Here is a 17,542-nt window from a genome sequence, read left to right as displayed (position 1 = left end):
AACCCAGACGCAACCCAGACGCAACCCAGACGCAACCCAGACGCAACCCAGACGCAACCCAGACGCAACCCAGACGCAACCCAGACGCAACCCAGACGCAACCCAGACGCAACCCAGACGCAACCCAGACGCAACCCAGACGCAACCCAGACGCAACCCAGACGCAACCCAGACGCAACCCAGACGCAACCCAGACGCAACCCAGACGCAACCCAGACGCAACCCAGACGCAACCCAGACGCAACCCAGACGCAACCCAGACGCAACCCAGACGCAACCCAGACGCAACCCAGACGCAACCCAGACGCAACCCAGACGCAACCCAGACGCAACCCAGACGCAACCCAGACGCAACCCAGACGCAACCCAGACGCAACCCAGACGCAACCCAGACGCAACCCAGACGCAACCCAGACGCAACCCAGACGCAACCCAGACGCAACCCAGACGCAACCCAGACGCAACCCAGACGCAACCCAGACGCAACCCAGACGCAACCCAGACGCAACCCAGACGCAACCCAGACGCAACCCAGACGCAACCCAGACGCAACCCAGACGCAACCCAGACGCAACCCAGACGCAACCCAGACGCAACCCAGACGCAACCCAGACGCAACCCAGACGCAACCCAGACGCAACCCAGACGCAACCCAGACGCAACCCAGACGCAACCCAGACGCAACCCAGACGCAACCCAGACGCAACCCAGACGCAACCCAGACGCAACCCAGACGCAACCCAGACGCAACCCAGACGCAACCCAGACGCAACCCAGACGCAACCCAGACGCAACCCAGACGCAACCCAGACGCAACCCAGACGCAACCCAGACGCAACCCAGACGCAACCCAGACGCAACCCAGACGCAACCCAGACGCAACCCAGACGCAACCCAGACGCAACCCAGACGCAACCCAGACGCAACCCAGACGCAACCCAGACGCAACCCAGACGCAACCCAGACGCAACCCAGACGCAACCCAGACGCAACCCAGACGCAACCCAGACGCAACCCAGACGCAACCCAGACGCAACCCAGACGCAACCCAGACGCAACCCAGACGCAACCCAGACGCAACCCAGACGCAACCCAGACGCAACCCAGACGCAACCCAGACGCAACCCAGACGCAACCCAGACGCAACCCAGACGCAACCCAGACGCAACCCAGACGCAACCCAGACGCAACCCAGACGCAACCCAGACGCAACCCAGACGCAACCCAGACGCAACCCAGACGCAACCCAGACGCAACCCAGACGCAACCCAGACGCAACCCAGACGCAACCCAGACGCAACCCAGACGCAACCCAGACGCAACCCAGACGCAACCCAGACGCAACCCAGACGCAACCCAGACGCAACCCAGACGCAACCCAGACGCAACCCAGACGCAACCCAGACGCAACCCAGACGCAACCCAGACGCAACCCAGACGCAACCCAGACGCAACCCAGACGCAACCCAGACGCAACCCAGACGCAACCCAGACGCAACCCAGACGCAACCCAGACGCAACCCAGACGCAACCCAGACGCAACCCAGACGCAACCCAGACGCAACCCAGACGCAACCCAGACGCAACCCAGACGCAACCCAGACGCAACCCAGACGCAACCCAGACGCAACCCAGACGCAACCCAGACGCAACCCAGACGCAACCCAGACGCAACCCAGACGCAACCCAGACGCAACCCAGACGCAACCCAGACGCAACCCAGACGCAACCCAGACGCAACCCAGACGCAACCCAGACGCAACCCAGACGCAACCCAGACGCAACCCAGACGCAACCCAGACGCAACCCAGACGCAACCCAGACGCAACCCAGACGCAACCCAGACGCAACCCAGACGCAACCCAGACGCAACCCAGACGCAACCCAGACGCAACCCAGACGCAACCCAGACGCAACCCAGACGCAACCCAGACGCAACCCAGACGCAACCCAGACGCAACCCAGACGCAACCCAGACGCAACCCAGACGCAACCCAGACGCAACCCAGACGCAACCCAGACGCAACCCAGACGCAACCCAGACGCAACCCAGACGCAACCCAGACGCAACCCAGACGCAACCCAGACGCAACCCAGACGCAACCCAGACGCAACCCAGACGCAACCCAGACGCAACCCAGACGCAACCCAGACGCAACCCAGACGCAACCCAGACGCAACCCAGACGCAACCCAGACGCAACCCAGACGCAACCCAGACGCAACCCAGACGCAACCCAGACGCAACCCAGACGCAACCCAGACGCAACCCAGACGCAACCCAGACGCAACCCAGACGCAACCCAGACGCAACCCAGACGCAACCCAGACGCAACCCAGACGCAACCCAGACGCAACCCAGACGCAACCCAGACGCAACCCAGACGCAACCCAGACGCAACCCAGACGCAACCCAGACGCAACCCAGACGCAACCCAGACGCAACCCAGACGCAACCCAGACGCAACCCAGACGCAACCCAGACGCAACCCAGACGCAACCCAGACGCAACCCAGACGCAACCCAGACGCAACCCAGACGCAACCCAGACGCAACCCAGACGCAACCCAGACGCAACCCAGACGCAACCCAGACGCAACCCAGACGCAACCCAGACGCAACCCAGACGCAACCCAGACGCAACCCAGACGCAACCCAGACGCAACCCAGACGCAACCCAGACGCAACCCAGACGCAACCCAGACGCAACCCAGACGCAACCCAGACGCAACCCAGACGCAACCCAGACGCAACCCAGACGCAACCCAGACGCAACCCAGACGCAACCCAGACGCAACCCAGACGCAACCCAGACGCAACCCAGACGCAACCCAGACGCAACCCAGACGCAACCCAGACGCAACCCAGACGCAACCCAGACGCAACCCAGACGCAACCCAGACGCAACCCAGACGCAACCCAGACGCAACCCAGACGCAACCCAGACGCAACCCAGACGCAACCCAGACGCAACCCAGACGCAACCCAGACGCAACCCAGACGCAACCCAGACGCAACCCAGACGCAACCCAGACGCAACCCAGACGCAACCCAGACGCAACCCAGACGCAACCCAGACGCAACCCAGACGCAACCCAGACGCAACCCAGACGCAACCCAGACGCAACCCAGACGCAACCCAGACGCAACCCAGACGCAACCCAGACGCAACCCAGACGCAACCCAGACGCAACCCAGACGCAACCCAGACGCAACCCAGACGCAACCCAGACGCAACCCAGACGCAACCCAGACGCAACCCAGACGCAACCCAGACGCAACCCAGACGCAACCCAGACGCAACCCAGACGCAACCCAGACGCAACCCAGACGCAACCCAGACGCAACCCAGACGCAACCCAGACGCAACCCAGACGCAACCCAGACGCAACCCAGACGCAACCCAGACGCAACCCAGACGCAACCCAGACGCAACCCAGACGCAACCCAGACGCAACCCAGACGCAACCCAGACGCAACCCAGACGCAACCCAGACGCAACCCAGACGCAACCCAGACGCAACCCAGACGCAACCCAGACGCAACCCAGACGCAACCCAGACGCAACCCAGACGCAACCCAGACGCAACCCAGACGCAACCCAGACGCAACCCAGACGCAACCCAGACGCAACCCAGACGCAACCCAGACGCAACCCAGACGCAACCCAGACGCAACCCAGACGCAACCCAGACGCAACCCAGACGCAACCCAGACGCAACCCAGACGCAACCCAGACGCAACCCAGACGCAACCCAGACGCAACCCAGACGCAACCCAGACGCAACCCAGACGCAACCCAGACGCAACCCAGACGCAACCCAGACGCAACCCAGACGCAACCCAGACGCAACCCAGACGCAACCCAGACGCAACCCAGACGCAACCCAGACGCAACCCAGACGCAACCCAGACGCAACCCAGACGCAACCCAGACGCAACCCAGACGCAACCCAGACGCAACCCAGACGCAACCCAGACGCAACCCAGACGCAACCCAGACGCAACCCAGACGCAACCCAGACGCAACCCAGACGCAACCCAGACGCAACCCAGACGCAACCCAGACGCAACCCAGACGCAACCCAGACGCAACCCAGACGCAACCCAGACGCAACCCAGACGCAACCCAGACGCAACCCAGACGCAACCCAGACGCAACCCAGACGCAACCCAGACGCAACCCAGACGCAACCCAGACGCAACCCAGACGCAACCCAGACGCAACCCAGACGCAACCCAGACGCAACCCAGACGCAACCCAGACGCAACCCAGACGCAACCCAGACGCAACCCAGACGCAACCCAGACGCAACCCAGACGCAACCCAGACGCAACCCAGACGCAACCCAGACGCAACCCAGACGCAACCCAGACGCAACCCAGACGCAACCCAGACGCAACCCAGACGCAACCCAGACGCAACCCAGACGCAACCCAGACGCAACCCAGACGCAACCCAGACGCAACCCAGACGCAACCCAGACGCAACCCAGACGCAACCCAGACGCAACCCAGACGCAACCCAGACGCAACCCAGACGCAACCCAGACGCAACCCAGACGCAACCCAGACGCAACCCAGACGCAACCCAGACGCAACCCAGACGCAACCCAGACGCAACCCAGACGCAACCCAGACGCAACCCAGACGCAACCCAGACGCAACCCAGACGCAACCCAGACGCAACCCAGACGCAACCCAGACGCAACCCAGACGCAACCCAGACGCAACCCAGACGCAACCCAGACGCAACCCAGACGCAACCCAGACGCAACCCAGACGCAACCCAGACGCAACCCAGACGCAACCCAGACGCAACCCAGACGCAACCCAGACGCAACCCAGACGCAACCCAGACGCAACCCAGACGCAACCCAGACGCAACCCAGACGCAACCCAGACGCAACCCAGACGCAACCCAGACGCAACCCAGACGCAACCCAGACGCAACCCAGACGCAACCCAGACGCAACCCAGACGCAACCCAGACGCAACCCAGACGCAACCCAGACGCAACCCAGACGCAACCCAGACGCAACCCAGACGCAACCCAGACGCAACCCAGACGCAACCCAGACGCAACCCAGACGCAACCCAGACGCAACCCAGACGCAACCCAGACGCAACCCAGACGCAACCCAGACGCAACCCAGACGCAACCCAGACGCAACCCAGACGCAACCCAGACGCAACCCAGACGCAACCCAGACGCAACCCAGACGCAACCCAGACGCAACCCAGACGCAACCCAGACGCAACCCAGACGCAACCCAGACGCAACCCAGACGCAACCCAGACGCAACCCAGACGCAACCCAGACGCAACCCAGACGCAACCCAGACGCAACCCAGACGCAACCCAGACGCAACCCAGACGCAACCCAGACGCAACCCAGACGCAACCCAGACGCAACCCAGACGCAACCCAGACGCAACCCAGACGCAACCCAGACGCAACCCAGACGCAACCCAGACGCAACCCAGACGCAACCCAGACGCAACCCAGACGCAACCCAGACGCAACCCAGACGCAACCCAGACGCAACCCAGACGCAACCCAGACGCAACCCAGACGCAACCCAGACGCAACCCAGACGCAACCCAGACGCAACCCAGACGCAACCCAGACGCAACCCAGACGCAACCCAGACGCAACCCAGACGCAACCCAGACGCAACCCAGACGCAACCCAGACGCAACCCAGACGCAACCCAGACGCAACCCAGACGCAACCCAGACGCAACCCAGACGCAACCCAGACGCAACCCAGACGCAACCCAGACGCAACCCAGACGCAACCCAGACGCAACCCAGACGCAACCCAGACGACGCAACCCAGACGCAACCCAGACGCAACCCAGACGCAACCCAGACGCAACCCAGACGCAACCCAGACGCAACCCAGACGCAACCCAGACGCAACCCAGACGCAACCCAGACGCAACCCAGACGCAACCCAGACGCAACCCAGACGCAACCCAGACGCAACCCAGACGCAACCCAGACGCAACCCAGACGCAACCCAGACGCAACCCAGACGCAACCCAGACGCAACCCAGACGCAACCCAGACGCAACCCAGACGCAACCCAGACGCAACCCAGACGCAACCCAGACGCAACCCAGACGCAACCCAGACGCAACCCAGACGCAACCCAGACGCAACCCAGACGCAACCCAGACGCAACCCAGACGCAACCCAGACGCAACCCAGACGCAACCCAGACGCAACCCAGACGCAACCCAGACGCAACCCAGACGCAACCCAGACGCAACCCAGACGCAACCCAGACGCAACCCAGACGCAACCCAGACGCAACCCAGACGCAACCCAGACGCAACCCAGACGCAACCCAGACGCAACCCAGACGCAACCCAGACGCAACCCAGACGCAACCCAGACGCAACCCAGACGCAACCCAGACGCAACCCAGACGCAACCCAGACGCAACCCAGACGCAACCCAGACGCAACCCAGACGCAACCCAGACGCAACCCAGACGCAACCCAGACGCAACCCAGACGCAACCCAGACGCAACCCAGACGCAACCCAGACGCAACCCAGACGCAACCCAGACGCAACCCAGACGCAACCCAGACGCAACCCAGACGCAACCCAGACGCAACCCAGACGCAACCCAGACGCAACCCAGACGCAACCCAGACGCAACCCAGACGCAACCCAGACGCAACCCAGACGCAACCCAGACGCAACCCAGACGCAACCCAGACGCAACCCAGACGCAACCCAGACGCAACCCAGACGCAACCCAGACGCAACCCAGACGCAACCCAGACGCAACCCAGACGCAACCCAGACGCAACCCAGACGCAACCCAGACGCAACCCAGACGCAACCCAGACGCAACCCAGACGCAACCCAGACGCAACCCAGACGCAACCCAGACGCAACCCAGACGCAACCCAGACGCAACCCAGACGCAACCCAGACGCAACCCAGACGCAACCCAGACGCAACCCAGACGCAACCCAGACGCAACCCAGACGCAACCCAGACGCAACCCAGACGCAACCCAGACGCAACCCAGACGCAACCCAGACGCAACCCAGACGCAACCCAGACGCAACCCAGACGCAACCCAGACGCAACCCAGACGCAACCCAGACGCAACCCAGACGCAACCCAGACGCAACCCAGACGCAACCCAGACGCAACCCAGACGCAACCCAGACGCAACCCAGACGCAACCCAGACGCAACCCAGACGCAACCCAGACGCAACCCAGACGCAACCCAGACGCAACCCAGACGCAACCCAGACGCAACCCAGACGCAACCCAGACGCAACCCAGACGCAACCCAGACGCAACCCAGACGCAACCCAGACGCAACCCAGACGCAACCCAGACGCAACCCAGACGCAACCCAGACGCAACCCAGACGCAACCCAGACGCAACCCAGACGCAACCCAGACGCAACCCAGACGCAACCCAGACGCAACCCAGACGCAACCCAGACGCAACCCAGACGCAACCCAGACGCAACCCAGACGCAACCCAGACGCAACCCAGACGCAACCCAGACGCAACCCAGACGCAACCCAGACGCAACCCAGACGCAACCCAGACGCAACCCAGACGCAACCCAGACGCAACCCAGACGCAACCCAGACGCAACCCAGACGCAACCCAGACGCAACCCAGACGCAACCCAGACGCAACCCAGACGCAACCCAGACGCAACCCAGACGCAACCCAGACGCAACCCAGACGCAACCCAGACGCAACCCAGACGCAACCCAGACGCAACCCAGACGCAACCCAGACGCAACCCAGACGCAACCCAGACGCAACCCAGACGCAACCCAGACGCAACCCAGACGCAACCCAGACGCAACCCAGACGCAACCCAGACGCAACCCAGACGCAACCCAGACGCAACCCAGACGCAACCCAGACGCAACCCAGACGCAACCCAGACGCAACCCAGACGCAACCCAGACGCAACCCAGACGCAACCCAGACGCAACCCAGACGCAACCCAGACGCAACCCAGACGCAACCCAGACGCAACCCAGACGCAACCCAGACGCAACCCAGACGCAACCCAGACGCAACCCAGACGCAACCCAGACGCAACCCAGACGCAACCCAGACGCAACCCAGACGCAACCCAGACGCAACCCAGACGCAACCCAGACGCAACCCAGACGCAACCCAGACGCAACCCAGACGCAACCCAGACGCAACCCAGACGCAACCCAGACGCAACCCAGACGCAACCCAGACGCAACCCAGACGCAACCCAGACGCAACCCAGACGCAACCCAGACGCAACCCAGACGCAACCCAGACGCAACCCAGACGCAACCCAGACGCAACCCAGACGCAACCCAGACGCAACCCAGACGCAACCCAGACGCAACCCAGACGCAACCCAGACGCAACCCAGACGCAACCCAGACGCAACCCAGACGCAACCCAGACGCAACCCAGACGCAACCCAGACGCAACCCAGACGCAACCCAGACGCAACCCAGACGCAACCCAGACGCAACCCAGACGCAACCCAGACGCAACCCAGACGCAACCCAGACGCAACCCAGACGCAACCCAGACGCAACCCAGACGCAACCCAGACGCAACCCAGACGCAACCCAGACGCAACCCAGACGCAACCCAGACGCAACCCAGACGCAACCCAGACGCAACCCAGACGCAACCCAGACGCAACCCAGACGCAACCCAGACGCAACCCAGACGCAACCCAGACGCAACCCAGACGCAACCCAGACGCAACCCAGACGCAACCCAGACGCAACCCAGACGCAACCCAGACGCAACCCAGACGCAACCCAGACGCAACCCAGACGCAACCTCGGACACAACCTCGGACACAACCTTCAGACACAACCTCGGACACAACCTCGGACACAACCTCGGACACAACATTCAGACGCAACCTCGGACGCAACCTTGAGACACAACCTCGGACACAACCTTCAGACACAACCTCGGACACAACCTGGGACACAACTTTCAGACACAACCTCGGACACAACCTTCAGACACAACCTCGGACACAACCTCGGACACAACCTTCAGACACAACCTCGGACACAACCTTCAGACACAACCTTCAGACACAACCTCGGACACAACCTCGGACACAACCTCGGACACAACCTTCAGACACAACCTCGGACACAACCTCGGACACAACCTTGAACACAACCTTCAGACACAACCTCGGACACAACCTTCAGACACAACCTTCAGACACAACCTCGGACACAACCTCGGACACAACCTTCAGACACAACCTCGGACACAACCTTCAGACACAACCTCGGACACAACCTTCGGACTAAACTTTTTACACAACTTCTACAGAATTTTCTCACAAGTTGTACGTATCTTTCACATAAGTCTCACACAACTTTTACACACATATTGGACTTCTTTCAAACAACGTTTTCTCAACTCTCATACAGTTCTTACACGTCTCTCTTACAATCTTTCCGCAGCTTATGACGCATAATTTAACATGAAACAGAAGAAAGTCTGGTAGAGTACTGATCGCAAATCAGACGTAACGCAAGTGGAATGTCATTGCTTCTCAGTCGCTTCTCTTATACAATAAAGACACAGGCTTGACGTAACCTTTTTCTCTTTAAGCGATTATTCGAAGGTGTCGTATAAATGATCAATCACAACCATTCCTATTCTGATGTCCACTTATAGCTTCTCCTGTGTTTAATATTATATAATAAAATCAGACAAATATGCAAAAAATTAGACAAATATTATATATTAAAATAAAACAAATATTATACAATAAAATCGGCAAATAGTATACAATAAAGTCAGACAAATATTATACTGTAGAATCAGACTAACACTGATTACTCGGAAATTACGGAGTCCCACTACCTGTTTCAGAAACCGGCCGATAGATGTACTCTACGCTCTCATTTTTACGTACACACGTTCACAGGCATATGGCGGTGCCCCTAGGATTATGCAAATATGTTGTCATTTTTCGATTCTACGTAATATTAAGAAAAATAAGCTGTGCATTACAGATAAACCGGAAATTATGCGTGCTTGCTATGAGATATGAAATACCTATTAATTACCTAATAGGGAGGAACATAAGAAAAATAATTACTCCACGTCACTGGATGGATTCGACACCATTTGTGTGGAATTACGTTGATCCACTGTAAACCAACGTAATACGAACTACAATTTTTGCAAAATTTGCTAGGGTACATAGAGACGAGCTTTATGGAAATGCTGATGGCTCCGCCGATTTTTCGATAATAACGCATACGCCACACGGTACATGCTTTTTATCAAATAATCACGTTAATATTTAGGATTAGCAAGTTGATGGAATAAGATACCCTGGAAATTACACGAACATCAACGAATGATGCAAAATTAACAAGAATTTTGACAAGCATTAGGTAAAAACATATTTATTCCCTTATGCGGACACTATGACGTTTCGCCTGACACTTGGAGGCTACCTAGATACGTTCTAGGATTGACGAAAAACTTGGGAATTGACGGCAAGTCAGGGACATCAGACGGACGTTGTGGACGTCAGGGACGTCAGACGGACGTCACGGCGTTGATACGGTCATCAGTGACATCACGGACCTGTGACAGAAATTAAGGCGTTGTTTCTATCATCTGTGACGTCACAGATCTCTGAGTGACGTTACGGCCTTGTTTCTATCATCTGTGACGTCACGTACCTGTGACAGGATTTACGGCGTTGTTTTTCTATCATCTGTGACGTCACAGATCTCTGAGATACGCTACAGCGTTGTTTTTCTGTCATCTGTGACGTCACGGACCTGTGACAGAAATTACGGCGTTGTTTCTATCATCTGTGACGTCACGGACCTGTGACAGAAATTACGGCGTTGTTTCGACCATCTGTTACGTCACAGATCTATTAGAGCCGTTACGGCGTTGTTTTTCTATCATCTGTGACGTCACGGACCTGTGACAGAAATTACGGCGTTGCTTCGACCATCTGTGACGTCACAGATCTATTAGAGCCGTTACGGCGTTGTTTTTCTGTCATCTGTGACGTCACGGACCTGTGACAGAAATTACGGCGTTTTTTCTATCATCTGTGACGTCACGGACCTGTGACAGAAGTTACGGCCTTGTTTCGATCATCTGTGACGTCACGGACCTGTGACAGACTTTACGGCGTTGTTTCCATCATCTGTGACGTCACGGACCTGTGACAGAAATTACGGCGTTGCTTCGACCATCTGTGACGTCACAGATCTTTTAGAGATGTTACGGCGTTGTTTCTATCATCTGTGACGTCACGGACCTGTGACAGAAATTACGGCGTTGTTTCGACCATCTGTGACGTCACGGACCTGTGACAGAAATTACGGCGTTGTTTCGACCATCTGTGACGTCACAGATCTATTAGAGACGTTACGGCGTTGTTTTTCTGTCATCTGTGACGTCACGGACCTGTGACAGAAATTACGGCGTTTTTTCTATCATCTGTGACGTCACAGATCTATTAGAGATGTTACGGCGTTGTTACTATCATCTGTGACGTCACGGACCTGTGATAGAAATTACGGCGTTTTTTCTATCATCTGTGGCGTCACAGATCTATTAGAGACGTTACGGCGTTGTTTTTCTATCATCTGTGACGTCAACGACCTGTGACAGAAATTACGGCGTTGTTTCTATCATCTGTGACGTCACGGACCTGTGACAGAAATTACGGCGTTGTTTCGACCATCTGTTACGTCACAGATCTATTAGAGCCGTTACGGCGTTGTTTTTCTATCATCTGTGACGTCACGGACCTGTGACAGAAATTACGGCGTTGCTTCGACCATCTGTGACGTCACAGATCTATTAGAGCCGTTACGGCGTTGTTTTTCTATCATCTGTGACGTCACGGACCTGTGACAGAAGTTACGGCGTTGTTTCTATCATCCGTGCCGTCACGGACCTGTGACAGAACTTGCGGCGTTGTTTCTATCATCTGTGACGTCACGGACCTGTGACAGAAATTACGGCGTTGCTTCGACCATCTGTGACGTCACAGATCTATTATAGCCGTTACGGCGTTGTTTTTCTATCATCTGTGACGTCACGGACCTGTGACAGAAATTACGGCGTTGTTTCTATCATCTGTGACGTCACGGACCTGTGACAGAAGTTACGGCGTTGTTTATATCATCTGTGACGTCACAGATCTATTAGAGACGTTACTGCGTTGTTTTTCTATCATCTGTGACGTCACGGACCTGTTACAGAAGTTACGGCCTTGTTTCGATCATCTGTGACGTCACGGACCTGTGACAGGAGTTACGGCGTTGTTTTTCTATCATCTGTGACGTCACAGATCTCTTAGAGATGTTACGGCGTTGTTTCTATCATCTGTGACGTCACGGACCTGTGACAGAAATTACGGCGTTGTTTCTATCATCTGTGACGTCACGGACCTGTGACAGAAATTACGGCGTTGTTTCTATCATCTGTGACGTCACGGACCTGTGACAGAAATTACGGCGTTGTTTCGACCATCTGTTACGTCACAGATCTATTAGAGCCGTTACGGCGTTGTTTTTCTATCATCTGTGACGTCACGGACCTGTGACAGAAATTACGGCGTTGTTTCTATCATCTGTGACGTCACGGACCTGTGACAGAAAATACGGCGTTCTTTCTATCATCTGTGACGTCACGGACCTGTGACTGAAATTACGGCTTTGTTTCGACCATCTGTGACGTCACAGATCTATTAGAGACGTTACGGCGTTGTTTTTCTGTCATCTGTGACGTCACGGACCTGTGACAGAAATTACGGCGTTTTTTCTATCATCTGTGACGTCACAGATCTATTAGAGATGTTACGGCGTTGTTTCTATCATCTGTGACGTCACAGATCTATTAGAGACGTTACGGCGTTGTTTTTCTATCATCTGTGACGTCGCGGACCTGTGACAGAAATTACGGCGTTGTTTCTATCATCTGTGACGTCACCGATCTATTAGAGACGTTACGGCGTTGTTTTCTATCATCTGTGACGTCACGGACCTGTGACAGAAATTACGGCCTTGTTTCTATCATCTGTGACGTCACGGACCTGTGACAGAAATTACGGCGTTGTTTCTATCATCTGTGACGTCACGGACCTGTGACAGAAATTACGGCGTTGTTTCTATCATCCGTGCCGTCACGGACCTGTGACAGAACTTGCGGCGTTGTTTCTATCATCTGTGACGTCACGGACCTGTGACAGAAATTACGGCGTTGCTTCGACCATCTGTGACGTCACAGATCTATTATAGCCGTTACGGCGTTGTTTTTCTATCATCTGTGACGTCACGGACCTGTGACAGAAATTACGGCGTTGTTTCTATCATCTGTGACGTCACGGACCTGTGACAGAAGTTACGGCGTTGTTTATATCATCTGTGACGTCACAGATCTATTAGAGACGTTACTGCGTTGTTTTTCTATCATCTGTGACGTCACGGACCTGTTACAGAAGTTACGGCCTTGTTTCGATCATCTGTGACGTCACGGACCTGTGACAGGAGTTACGGCGTTGTTTTTCTATCACCTGTGACGTCACAGATCTCTGAGAGACGTTACAGCGTTGTTTCGATCATCTATGACGTCACGGACCTGTGACAGAAGTTACGGCCTTGTTTCGATCATCTGTGACGTCACGGACCTGTGACAGACTTTACGGCGTTGTTTCCATCATCTGTGACGTCACGGACCTGTGACAGAAATTACGGCGTTGTTTCTATCATCTGTGACGTCACAGATCTGTTAGAGACGTTACGGCGTTGTTTTTCTATCATCTGTGACTTCACGGACCTGTGACAGAAGTTACGGCGTTGATTCTATCATCTGTGACGTCACGGACCTGCGACAAAAATTACGGCGTTTTTTCTATCATCTGTGACGTCACAGATCTCTTAGAGATGTTACGGCGTTGTTTCTATCATCTGTGACGTCACGGACCTGTGACAGAAATTACGGCGTTGTTTCTATCATCTGTGACGTCACGGACCTGTGACAGAAATTACGGCGTTGTTTCTATCATCTGTGACGTCACGGACCTGTGACAGAAATTACGGCGTTGTTTCGACCATCTGTTACGTCACAGATCTATTAGAGCCGTTACGGCGTTGTTTTTCTATCATCTGTGACGTCACGGACCTGTGACAGAAATTACGGCGTTGTTTCTATCATCTGTGACGTCACGGACCTGTGACAGAAAATACGGCGTTCTTTCTATCATCTGTGACGTCACGGACCTGTGACTGAAATTACGGCTTTGTTTCGACCATCTGTGACGTCACAGATCTATTAGAGACGTTACGGCGTTGTTTTTCTGTCATCTGTGACGTCACGGACCTGTGACAGAAATTACGGCGTTTTTTCTATCATCTGTGACGTCACAGATCTATTAGAGATGTTACGGCGTTGTTTCTATCATCTGTGACGTCACAGATCTATTAGAGACGTTACGGCGTTGTTTTTCTATCATCTGTGACGTCACGGACCTGTGACAGAAGTTACGGCGTTGTTTCTATCATCTGTGACGTCACGGACCTGTGACAGAAATTACGGCGTTGTTTCTATCATCTGTGACGTCACGGACCTGTGACAGAAATTACGGCGTTGTTTCTATCATCTGTGACGTCACGGACCTGTGACAGAAATTACGGCGTTGTTTCGACCATCTGTTACGTCACAGATCTATTAGAGCCGTTACGGCGTTGTTTTTCTATCATCTGTGACGTCACGGACCTGTGACAGAAATTACGGCGTTGTTTCTATCATCTGTGACGTCACGGACCTGTGACAGAAATTACGGCGTTCTTTCTATCATCTGTGACGTCACGGACCTGTGACTGAAATTACGGCTTTGTTTCGACCATCTGTGACGTCACAGATCTATTAGAGACGTTACGGCGTTGTTTTTCTGTCATCTGTGACGTCACGGACCTGTGACAGAAGTTACGGCGTTGTTTCTATCATCTGTGACGTCACGGACCTGTGACAGAAATTACGGCGTGGTTTCTATCATCTGTGACGTCACAGATCTATTAGAGCCGTTACGGCGTTGTTTTTCTATCATCTGTGACGTCACCGATCCATTAGGGACGTTACGGCGTTGTTTTTCTATCATCTGTGACGTCACGGACCTGTGACAGAAATTACGGCGTTGCTTCGACCATCTGTGACGTCACAGATCTATTAGAGCCGTTACGATGTTGTTTTTCTATCATCTGTGACGTCACGGACTTGTGACAGAAATTACGGCGTTGTTTCTATCATCTGTGACGTCAGGGACCTGTGACAGAAATTACGGCGTTGTCTCTATCATCTGTGACGTCACGGACCTGTGACAGAAATTACGGCGTTGTTTCTATCATCTGTGACGTCACGGACCTGTGACAGAAATTACGGCGTTGTTTCTATCATCTGTGACGTCACGGACCTGTGACAGAAATTACGGCGTTGTTTCTATCATCTGTGACGTCACAGATCTATTAGAGCCGTTACGGCGTTGTATTTCTATCATCTGTGACGTCACGGACCTGTGACAGAAATTACGGCGTTGTTTCTATCATCTGTGACGTCACGGACTTGTGACAGAAATTACGGCGTTGTTTCTATCATCTGTGACGTCACGGATCTATTAGAGACGTGACGGCGTTGTATTTCTATCATCTGTGACGTCACGGACTTGTGACAGAAATTACGGCGTTGTTTCTATCATCTGTGACGTCAGGGACCTGTGACAGAAATTACGGCGTTGTCTCTATCATCTGTGACGTCACGGACCTGTGACAGAAATTACGGCGTTGTTTCTATCATCTGTGACGTCACAGATCTATTAGAGCCGTTACGGCGTTGTTTTTCTATCATCTGTGACGTCAGGGACCTGTGACAGAAATTACGGCGTTGTTTCTATCATCTGTGACGTCACAGATCTATTAGAGCCGTTACGGCGTTGTTTTTCTATCATCTGTGACGTCACGGACCTGTGACAGAAATTATGGCGTTTTTTCTATCATCTGTGACGTCACGGACCTGTGACAGAAATTACGGCGTTGTTTCTATCATCTGTGACGTCACGGACCTGTGACAGAAATTACGGCGTTGTTTCTATCATCTGTGACGTCACAGATCTATGAGAGCCGTTACGGCGTTGTTTTTCTATCATCTGTGACGTCACGGACCTGTGACAGAAATTACGGCGTTGTTTCTATCATCTGTGACGTCACGGACCTGTGACAGAAATTACGGCGTTGTTTCTATCATCTGTGACGTCACGGACCTGTGACAGAAATTACGGCGTTTTTTCTGTCATCTGTGACGTCACAGATCTATTAGAGATGTTACGGCGTTGTTTCTATCATCTGTGACGTCACGGACCTGTGACAGAAATTACGGCGTTGTTTCTATCATCTGTGACGTCACGGACCTGTGACAGAAATTACGGCGTTTTTTCTGTCATCTGTGACGTCACAGATCTATTAGAGATGTTACGGCGTTGTTTCTATCATCTGTGACGTCACGGTCCTGTGACAGAAATTACGGCGTTGTTTCGACCATCTGTGACGTCACGGACCTGTGAAAGAAATTACGGCGTTGTTTCTATCATCTGTGACGTCACCGATCTATTAGAGACGTTACGGCGTTGTTTTTCTATCATCTGTGACGTCACGGACCTGTGACAGAAGTTACGGCGTTGTTTCTATCATCTGTGACGTCACGGACCTGTGACAGAAATTACGGCGTTGTTTCTATCATCTGTGACGTCACGGACCTGTGACAGAAATTACGGCGTTGTTTCTATCATCTATGACGTCACAGATCTATTAGAGACGTTACGGGGTTGTTTTTCTATCATCTGTGACGTCACGGACCTGTGACAGAATTTACGGCGTTGTTTCTATCATCTGTGACGTCACGGATCTGTGACAGAAGTTACGGCGTTGTTTATATCATCTGTGACGTCACAGATCTATTAGAGACGTTACGGCGTTGTTTTTCTCTCATCTGTGACGTCACGGATCTGTTACAGAAGTTACGGCCTTGTTTCGATCATCTATGACGTCACGGACCTGTGTCAGGAGTTACGGCGTTGTTTCTATCATCTGTGACGTCACAGATCTATTAGAGACGTTACGACGTTGTTTGTCTGTCATCTGTGACGTCACGGACCTGTGACAGAAATTACGGCGTTGTTTCTATCATCTGTGACGTCACAGATCTATTAGAGCCGTTACGGCGTTGTTTTTCTATCATCTGTGACGTCACGGACCGGTGACAGAAATTACGGCGTTGTTTCTATCATCTGTGACGTCACGGACCTGTGACAGAAATTACGGCGTTGTTTCTATCATCTGTGACGTCACCGATCTATTAGAGACGTTACGGCGTTGTTTTTCTTTCATCTGTGACGTCACGGACCTGTGACAGAAATTACGGCGTTGTTTCTATCATCTGTGACGTCACGGACCTGTGACAGAAGTTACGGCGTTGTTT

At 54.5% G+C, this 17,542-nt stretch overlaps 1 long non-coding RNA gene across 4 annotated transcripts; it reads right to left on the bottom strand.

Annotated features, from left to right (window-relative positions):
* Positions 1-8,832: 8,832 nt before the first annotated feature.
* Positions 8,833-10,248, bottom strand: LOC127068218 (uncharacterized). Of its 4 annotated transcripts, none has more exons than XR_007782875.1 (3): positions 9,236-10,248; positions 9,025-9,185; positions 8,833-8,900 (listed from the first exon to the last, which is right to left on the bottom strand). It is a non-coding gene; the product is annotated as an uncharacterized LOC127068218 (long non-coding RNA). The 4 variants fall into 4 exon arrangements; XR_007782878.1 differs by having other exon boundaries at positions 8,833-8,888; XR_007782877.1 differs by having other exon boundaries at positions 9,025-9,136.
* Positions 10,249-17,542: the final 7,294 nt, after the last annotated feature.

Source organism: Vespula vulgaris, chromosome 12, assembly GCF_905475345.1.
Source record: "Vespula vulgaris chromosome 12, iyVesVulg1.1, whole genome shotgun sequence".
In the NCBI taxonomy this organism is placed as follows: Eukaryota; Metazoa; Arthropoda; class Insecta; order Hymenoptera; family Vespidae; genus Vespula; species Vespula vulgaris.
This window is presented reverse-complemented; position numbering and strand designations above follow the sequence as displayed.